Raw genomic sequence first — 10,629 nt, 5'->3', positions numbered from 1 at the left:
TCTTATAAACTCCTTTCTATTTTCTAAGTCTTTCTACGAAACGCGCCGACTTAAGCTCGACAAAACGTGAAAATCCCATGAACCGACCTAGATGGTCGTTAGGATAAAATGACGAGGTATAAGTCGGTGTAATGAGGTTATAAAAGTTGATCGTAAAAAACTCGGAGACATCCCGACTCATAAGTCGAAAGGAAAAACCGAGTAGAAAAGAAAACGAATCGCAAAAATAACCTAAGTCATAAAGAACTCAATAAAACAAATTTGAGTACAAGGAATAACAAAAAAGAGATCGAAAAAACCTAGGAAAAAGCTTAAAGGCTGTCCTAAAGTCCTTAAACAAAAAGGCTCAGAAAAACAGACAAGCCAAAGGGAAAGGTTTTCAGAAAAAGATCAAGGGGATTTTGAAAAATCAAAATCAGAAAAGCATGCACGCATAAGGTAACTTAAACCCTTATCCAAAAAAGGGTATTTATTTTGTTAATTTAAAACCCTTATTAAAAAAGGGTACTTTTAAATATTTTGTTTATGGCCTTAAAAGGCCAAAAGAAATTGTTCAACAAACACCACCAACAAACAAATATAACGAGTTTAAAAAAAAGGGGGGACCCACAGGCCGAGCCCCCATATAGCCACATAAAGTTATTTCTGCAGAGGAGTAGACGGATCACCACCACCAGAGTCAGGAGGAGTGCCACCAGGACCGGGAAGAGAGACGTCCACAGGAGATGAAGAGGAAGTCGGAGGAACAACAGAAGAGCTCGGAGCGTCCTTAGAACGAGAAGGGGACTCAATAATCCTCTGCCCCCGAGTCTTCAATTCTGACTCGGAAACGATTACGGGGGCAGGAGGATCCACAATGGCACCATCAATGACGACTTTATCCGGATCTAAAGGAGAAAGGTCCAAGTCAGGGGCAATGACTCCGACCTGCTCCTTGAAAATCCTCCAAGCCTCCTCGGCGCCATCAGCAATAGAGTCCTCTAACTCGGTATAGGCCTTCCGAGAATTCAGCAGATCATTCTTCACAGACACAAGATCTTCAAATAAACTTTGATAGCTGGCCTGCGCTGTCTTCCTCAAGTCCATCTCCATGTTGCATCGGGCTTGCAACTTCCTCTCCTTCTCCCGGAGGTTATCTCTCTTCCCCTTCAACTTGGCAACTTCCTCCTTCAACTCCCTCTCATGCTCTTGAAACATAAGAAGCCTCCCTTCCAGCTCTTCGACCTTCGAGGTCATTCCCAAAGAGCTGAGGGGAACCTTCTCAAAAATGTCTAAGAGTTTGCCGCAAACCCCCGCCGCCTTAAGGCTCTCCTCAACCAGAGTGGTAAGGTGGCTCCGAACAGAAACATCATCCATGCTTATGCGAACATGGGGGTAGATGTTCTTTCGGACGAATGCAAGAGCATCCGCCTTAACCTCGGAAGAGCCAGACTCTAAGGTCTTGCGCTTCTTCTTCTCTGGCTCAGGAGAAGGTCGGGCAGAGGGGGGCGGCTGAGAGGAAACCGAAGAAGAAATCACAATGGGCTGGGAAGGAGTCCCAACGTTCCGAGGAGGAGGAGGAGGAGAGATAACCGCCTTAGCACCACCAGTCCTGGCACGAGACCTTGCTCTAGCCTCCTGGACCCTCTGATAAGACTCCTGAGCATTTGTTTTCGCCATCTCTGAAAAAAAAATAATGGATGATAGATTAAGCCAAGTTGGAAAAGTCAGACAGACAAGTCGGAAACCTAACAAACAAATGAAAGCTACCTAGCTGTGCCTGAACAAAGGTCGGAGACCCTTGGAGAAATTTTTTAGTGTCCAAATATGGGGCCCTCCCCTACGCTTCTCGGAGGAACCCCACAATGGCTGCTTCTACCTCATCCAGGTCGTCCAGACCATATTTCTCGCAGGGGGAGGCCTCCAGCCAGTATAAAGGAAAGCAGGGAGAAGAATTATCATCCAGAAAAAAGGGGTGGTGACCCTCTACAGCTTGCACTTTGAAAAAATAATTTTTGAAGTCATGGAAAGATTCATCAAAAAGGGTGAAAACTCTCCGACCTTGAATGGCTCGGAAAGACACCCACTGTTGCTTATTGTTTAGCCCACTAAAGGGTTTGGTCATATGAAAAAGATAGAAAAAATCTTCAAAGAGGTCGGGAACTCCAAAACATTGCTAATAAATTGATAAATTTTCAAAAAACCCCAAGAGTTGGGGTGAAGCTGAGTAGGGGCAACTCGACAGTGATGCAAAACAGACATCTCGAAATCTGAAAAAGGAAGAAAAACACCCAAACGGGTGATCATACACTCATACATAAAGAAAAAATGAGGGGCCGCCTCATTGGCCCTCCCGAAACAAACCCGGTCTTCCGGACCCGGGACCACCAATTCATACTTCGGCTCGTCTTCCTCCTTCATACATTTGGGCCAACCTACACCATTTAGCTCATCAATCTCCGGTTACCCACCGTAACAATACTAATATACCAATAATACTAATAGTTAAAAAATAATTGTGAAGACTTATTAATAATTAATATCTAAAATAAGTATATTAAATAACAATAATTAAAAAAATATTTAACAAATGTGATAAATAAAAATAAAAGAAATTGATAAATAATAAATATAAATATATTAAAGAATAATATTTTTATTTTGGAAAAAAACTTATCAGAAAATGACACTTCATTTTCATTAGTTAGAAAAAAATTTAATTTTAATAGATTAAATAGATTATTATTATTATTATTATTATTATTATTATTATTATTATTATTATTATTATATCATTAAAATGACTTATAAGTACAGAATAATCGAATAATCCGTGCATTGAAAAGAATTTTATTATGATTAGAATAAATCATGCCATTAGCATATTATTATCATATCATATCATATTGATTTGATATAATTATAATAAAGATAGTTTTTTAAATTAGTATAATTATGTATCATTCATTAAATACTAATTATAATATAATTATATTAATTAAAGATATTTTTCTAAAATAAATTTAGAAGAGCGAATAGTGCAATCATTTTGGAGGGAAAATGGATTAACGAAAAAGTGACACCTCACCATCATAAATTGGAAAAAAACCCAATTTTAATATATTAAGTAGATATATTTAATCTAATTTGTTAATTGATGACCGACTTATAACGGTCAGATCAAGTAATATAAACTAACCCTTTCACGGGGTTGCACTACGGTGCATATCAAAATTTACAGGTATTCTATTTTTTAATCTCATTTCGTTGCACATGTATTAGGTGTTTTTCGGCTAGCTTGGCAGTTGGCTATTCTTCATCTAACTCTTTGAATTAGAATTAGCATCTATTTGATTTAGTTCGGATATGGCAAGTGATCCTTGGATTCGAGTTATGAATTTTGGATTTTATTAGAAAAATGAAAAAAAATATAAAATTGGGTTAGAAGCAGAAAACAACACTCATATAAAGCAAGACTATCGAATTAGGAAAAAAAAAAGATAAAAGAGCATATTGAAAATATATAATTATTTTTTTCACTTTTTAAAATATATTTAATTATAAATATAAGTTAAAATTGTAAAAATTTTGTTTTCTCATATATAAGATTTAAATGAAAATAAAAAAAATTAGTTAAAAAATTGATACAAGAATCAGACAATATGGAAATGCCACATACATCAAACATATTTTAAAAATATATCTATAAAAATTTTAAATTTTAAAAAGATCAAAATACTTTTATAATTAATTTTTAAAAGGATAAAACAATTTTTGAAGATTGATTTTAAAAAAACTAAAATACCTTTTAGTTTGTTCTTAAAAGACTAAGATATCCTTTTAAGCATTAATTTAAAAAATACTAAATTATACTTATATGATTAACTGAGGTTGATTGATTGTATTAGTAATTATGAATTCAAATTTAATATTTAAAAATATTAAAATAATCTTTTATTTAATTTTAAAAGAATTAAAACAATATTTTAAGATTAATCTTACAAACATTAAAATTAATCCTTTAAAATTAAGGTTATTTAATTATATCTAATATTCTTAAATCTAATCTTTTCAAATAACATTTTAGTGATTTGAATATCTAATATTCTTAAATCTTTTAGTGATTTAAATAATTGTTTAGTTTGAAAATACTTGAAAAAATAACATTTTATAACACTATTTTATAAAAAAATATCATTTATAATGCGCTGTTACCTATAAGTTTCAACCAAAAAATATTTATCACCTTTAATATTGATTAATACTAAAAGAGCAATTCAATTATTAAAAAATATAAACATAATTGATCATTACAAAATAAAACCAAATTATCCCCAAAAATTATTATTTTCATAATAAATATTTAATCAATAATTTTGTGCCAAATAAAATTATACATTCAAATACCACTTAAAAATTAAAACATTAATTTTTGTATTTTCATCTCCAGATATAGATTATAATTTTAATTATTTTTTTATTATCACTATTTGTATAAAAGCTCATACTTTTTTGTAATTTCTTTTTCTTACCATAAAATAAATTTGGTACAACAAATTTAATGTTTTTCATTGGCTCTCAAGTACTATTTAATATTATTTAACTATTATGATCCTATTCCTCCCACAGAACAAAAAAATTGATTATTACTATATGTACAAATTTACGAACTAACAATGATAATTGGCTTCTGTGAAGCTTTAAGCCATTTAATACTTTGTGAAACTATTTTTCATCGCACTAAAAAAAACTAAAAAGTGTCGCTATGTTTATGATTAAAATCGAATATCTGTATCTTATAATTTCCCAAAATAAATATATAATCTTAGATAATAGCTAATTTTTTTGTGTACAATGATACTAGAGAAAAATATGGTGAATTTTAATGTCTATATTTATGGTAACTAAGTAACTATGCAAATATTGTTAAAATTAAATTTTTTTATATTAATTTTTTTTTACATTTTGATAACACCGTTTTTAGCAACACTTTTTAAAAAATATTAATTTAATTTTAACAACACTTTTTAAAATATCAAAGGTATCATAATTATCATAACATAAACATACTATAATACAACCAAAAAATATATATTCTTCATGCGTTTGTACCAAAATTTGGGTGCGGTAAACGATCAAAGGTCTTGTTCGGTAGGTCGTGTACCGAACGGTTCGGGGTGATCCTTGTGTGAGTAGGTGGGTCGTGGCCTGGAATGGGTTGCGAGGGTGAGGCGAGGAACCGACGTTCCGAACTTTCGAAAAGAGAAAGGGGGTGTCACCTGCAATGACACTCCGACGCTCAAGTCAGTTGAATGCGCAGGCGAAAAAGGGGGTAAGGTAGAGTGTGACGTACCTTGGGGGAAGGGCAGGTCCTTCCCCATTTATACCGTGTCAGAGGTGGGCCCTTCAGGGACAGGCCCACTTTCCTCAAAGCTTCCTCACAGCTGTAGCGGAGAGCTGTCAAGGACGCGTGTCCGGGTCGCGTAGCGAGCAGTGCGTGCCCGACCGTTGGGGTCGGGTCGTCACGGGGTCGGGTCGACCCGTGACCGGCTTGGGCCAGGCCGTAACAGTGCCCCCAACGCGCCGGCAATTAGCCGCATGGGCTGTTGGTGGTGTGTTATCTTTTTGCTCGTTGTCGTCGGGTCGGTCGCTTGTGGAGGGAACGCGCTTCCTGTGTGCGTGCCCGTTCGTTGTTGGGACGATCATCTGTCGCCTCATACCTCGCGTAGGGCATTAAATGCTCATAATGGGTTGGAAAACCCTGTGTGCAAAGATCATTTTGCCTCTGGGCCTTTCGCGCTCCCTTTTTAGCAGTTTTAAACAATTTTGCATGGGTTCTCCCTTTTCATTCTTGCTTTTTCAACATATTCCTTCTGCATTCCCTATCATCAAAGACTTGTTCCAGAATTCCTGTGCATTCCTTTCTCTTCCAAGTTCTTGCAATCAGTCCAAGTAACCATCGATCCTTCTTCTTCTCTTTAATGTCTCGTTGCATGTTTACTGTGCGTGGTTGCTGCTTTGTTGTTTGGTTCCTGTAAAATCAGTGACGGATCCAGAAAATTTTTATAATGGGGGCAAAAATACATTAAAATAAATTTTGTTAAACATTAATATATTTATAATTTGAAACTAAAATTATATATATATATATATATTCACATAAAAAAATTAATAATTTTACTTATATTTATAATAATTATGTATAAGAGTTAAAATAAAGAATATAAATTAGAATTCAATTAAAATGTTAATTTTTTTCAACTAATTTCAATTAATATCAGTTAATTTTTTTTAAATTATATTATTTATCTTAAGATTTAAACTCTCAAGTTTCTAAAAAATTAAAAATTTGGGTAAAGTATACTTTTTGTCCCTGAAGTTTGCTAAAAGTTTCAAAAATATCTCTAAGTTTTGATTTGTTTCAATTTTATTCATCAAGTTTTCGATTTGCATCAATTTTACCATAATTACTAATTTTTTGATAATTAATATTTTTCTTTCCAAATATATCCCTCCCTTATACCTATCATCGTCACAATTATCTGTCTCTCTTTTCATCGTCACCGTCAACTCCACCACCATCATCATTATTGAGCAACCACCGTCAACCTCTTCCTTCATCGTCGCCGGCCAAATCCCTCATTCTCCTTTTTTCTCTTTTCTTCTCCGACTCTCCATCTCCGTCACCACCATCTCCGTTGAGCCCCATTCTCAATGACCACCACCCTTTTTCTTCTTTTTCGCAAAAATCAGCACCATCGAAACCATCACTCTTCCTCCTTCTCTGTTAGCAAACCCAGCTTAGGAAAAAAACCACAGCACAAGATCAAAGAACCACAACCACTAATAATAATGAGAAAAATTTTGAGTGCCAATACTGTTTGAAGGAATTTGCAAATTTACAAGCACTTGGTGGGCACCAAAATGCTCACAACAAAAAAGAGGATGAAGAAGAAAAGGTTGCAGCTTCAAGCAAGGAAAGCCACCATAAACTACTATCTTCAACAGCCCAATTTTGCAAACAACAATCATCATAATTTTTCTTACCATAATCATAATCATAATAACAGTAACACACCTTGGTTCTATGATCCTTCTTCTTGCAACTATTATTCTGACTTCATAGTTTGTGAAAAATCCCAAATTAGCTTCAACCCCAATAATCAAGATTCAAATTTTTTGTCGAGAAAGCATCAAATAGTAATTGGTATTCATCTCTACCATCATCATATCAAGCTGCTGCTTCTTCATAGCAAGATTCTTGCATATTCAATTTCTCTAATATTAGTACAGATAATAATAATAATAGGGCTTACAACATCTTCAAGCCTTGCAACTTTCTTGATTCTTCAAATCATCAAATACAAAGTCATGGTAGTAATAACAAAGCTTTGGATCTTCAATTAGGCTTCAATTTGCAGTCAAATACAAGAGGGGCCTAATTTATTAGTATTATTATTGATTAGGGTATACAGGATATATACATGCAATGAAAAGATAGGAAGCTGGGTTTGCTAACAGAGAAGGAGGAAGAGAGATGGCTTCGACGGTGTTGGGTTTTCGCGATGAAGAAGAAAAATGGTGGTGGTCATCGAAAATGGAGCTCAACAGAGATGGTGGTGATGGAGATGGAGGGTCAGAAAAGAAAGGAGAAAGAAGGAGAATGAGAGGTTTGGCCGGCGACGATGAAGGAGGAGGTTGACAGTGTTGCTCAATAATGATAATGGCGGTGGAGATGATGGTGAGATGAAAAGAGAGAAAGAAGGAGAGACAGAGAACTGTGATGGTAATGATGATGATGATGATAGTATAAGGAAGAGGGTATATTTGGAAAGAAAAATATTAATTATCAGAAAATTAGTAATTAGGGTAAAATTGATGCAAATCGAAAACTTGATGGACAAAATTGAAACAAATCAAAACTTAGAGATATTTTTGAAACTTTTAGCAAACTTTAAGGACAAAAAGTATACTTTACCCTAAAAATTTTAATAATTAAAAAAATAATTAATGTTAGATTTCTTATAATTTTTTTATTATTTAATATATAAATAATATTTTTTTTATCTCAACTAATTTTAAAAAATAAAAATTTTATTTATATTTAAAAGATTAAGCATCAGTTTAGTAATTAATTAATTGACTATTTTAAAAAAATATTATCATTATTTATTTTTTTTATTTTTATACTAAATTAAATTTAATGTGATATATATAATTGCATATTAAATTTAACAAAATATTTTTTAATATAATTCTCAAAAAAAATTTGTAATTTAATATAGAAACAAAGATAATATAATGATAGGATCAAATATATTCATTTATATATAATTATTATTAAGTTTTTATCACCCATTTATATATAATTATTATAAATTTTTTATCACCTAGTGGGGACAAATGCCCCCTCTCTCTCTAACCTAGGTCCGTCCCTGTGTAAAATGGATACTTCTTCAATATCGAGTGGGTGTGCTAGGGGGGTTTGCCATTTTGGAATAGGCCTTATTTGATATTGACTTCAGGCATGTTTAGTTCGGGTTGTAGGGTAGACATAGTTTCTGGGTTTTTTCGGGTTTCCGACCTCATAGACTAATCGAGTGGTGCCCCTACTGTAGGTATGCCTCGTGTTGTCGCTCGGGCTTCCACCTCCGACGCGAGTTATGACCCGTATGCTTGGGTGGTCTCCGACCTCAGGGATTCCCCAAACCAAATGGGTGAGGAGGAGCTCACCGAGTTTCGTCAGGCCAACTATCTGTGTGGGGGCACCGACGAGGACGCTAATTACGACGTATACGTTCCTGCTCCTCACGAGCGGCTTTATGAGCTCAACTTCCATGCTCCCCGGGTCCCCGATTGGATTTGGTTCTATAAGGCCATGTTTACCCAAGTGAGAGTTCGCATTCCTCTCTCCGCCTTCCAGATGGGGCTTTTAAGTCGGATTTCTGTGGCGCCGTCGCAGCTGCATCCGAACAGTTGGGCGTCGATTCGCTGTTTCGAGATTGTATGCGAGTATCTGGAGCTGCCGGCGTCTGTTGATGTCTTCCTCTTCTTCTTCAACCTTACGAACCCTTCCAAGGAGGGGAAAGCGAGGAAGGGGTTTATGTCTTTCCGATCTGCCCAGGGGCGGAGAATATTTGGTTTGTTCGAGGACTCCTACCATGGGTTTAAGGATAAATACTTTAAGGTTCGACCGGCCAAAGGTCGTCACCCCTTTTGGTTGTCATTGGAGAGAAAACGCCTCATCCCGACGTATTGGAGTTTCGGGGCAGAATCCAATACTTTTATTAAAGTCACCTACAAGGGGATGTCGGTTGTAGATCGGAAGATAGCCGACGTGTTATAGGCCGTTTTCGGGAGAAACCATGTAAATCCCCACCTCCTCATGGGTAGTCGGGAGGTCGCGCGGGATTATATTCGTGAGTCGCCTATGTCGTGTTTGTATTTTGCTTGTTTTGTCTTAGTATGCTGGTTACTAATTTGTTCATTTCTTGTTTACAGTGAGGATGTCTGTTGAAGTCACCGGCCTTGAGAACTTGTTCAAGACTTTCTTGGAGGAAGAGGATGGTGAGGAGGTCGGAGGGCAATTAGTGGCGCCTCCCGAAGATGAGGGGACACAAACGGCGCCCACGCCTCCAGACGTAGTCATGGTGGATAAAATCGTCGATCCAACACATGGTTCCCCCGTTCTCCAGGAAGTGACGGGTACTGGGCACTCGTCTTCCGTTCATCGGGAGGAGGATGAGGAGTTGAGGGTCATCCCCACTCCCAAAAGACAAAGGTCGCAGTCTATCCCTGAGGGATCCTTACCGTTATGGAAAGGAACTTCGATGCCGAGTCATTCATAGATACACAATTGCTTTCCGGCACGGAGAAACATTTCCATGGTACCGACCTTTCGGGGCAAGCACGATGGATGTATCGCACCCTCCTTCGCGGCGCGGCCATAGCTCGAAAGGCTGAGTTTGAGTTGTCGGGAATGGCGTCGCTTCGTCGGAAATTCGAGACCGCTGCCACAGCCAATAATAAGCTCAAGGCTCAAGTTGAAACACTTCAGGAGCAGCTGGCCGAGGCGGGGAATAAGCTTGAGGCTGCCGAGAAGAAGACCACGTCGGCCAAAGAAAAGTTGAAGACTGCCGAGGCTTCCGTGTCTCGTCTGACGGAGCAAGAAATGACTTTGAAGAGCCAGTTAAGTGTTGCACAAGGTCGAGTGGTCGTTTTGGAGAAAGAGCGGGACACAACCGTTGCATCCGCTAAGACTGCTCGAGATGAGGCCGAGGCATTCAAGAGGAAGCACAAGGAAGTTAGAGAGTAGGGCAAGAATGCGATTTTCATGACCGAGGAGGCTCTCAAGGCTCAAGTGAAGATTATTGCTCCCGATTTCGACATATCTGTGATTGGTGTTTTCAAGACTATCAAGGACGGCAAAGTTGTCGATATGCCGAAAAAGTGATTTCTTGTAACTTGTGTTTTTATGGTTGTAGAACTTTTTGGTACTAACTTTTGCGCCTTTGTTAGTAGTTCGGTTGGTTTGCGGACACGTTTCTTTGCTTATTATGTTGCTTTCGTTTCCCGTTTGCCGGCTTATTCGTTTTACCGTTATGTTGGTATTTCTTCGAAGATGAGTTCTCTGTTCATTATGGCCGTTTG

The 10,629-nt window shown here is 36.8% G+C and overlaps 1 pseudogene; it reads left to right on the top strand.

The window, feature by feature from the left end:
* The first annotated feature begins 1,368 nt into the window (after positions 1 to 1,368).
* On the top strand, positions 1,369 to 7,421 carry LOC130957595 (zinc finger protein 8-like; annotated as a pseudogene).
* The last annotated feature ends 3,208 nt before the right edge of the window (positions 7,422 to 10,629 follow it).

This window comes from Arachis stenosperma, chromosome 10 (assembly GCF_014773155.1).
Source record: "Arachis stenosperma cultivar V10309 chromosome 10, arast.V10309.gnm1.PFL2, whole genome shotgun sequence".
Taxonomy (NCBI): Eukaryota; Viridiplantae; Streptophyta; class Magnoliopsida; order Fabales; family Fabaceae; genus Arachis; species Arachis stenosperma.
This window is presented reverse-complemented; position numbering and strand designations above follow the sequence as displayed.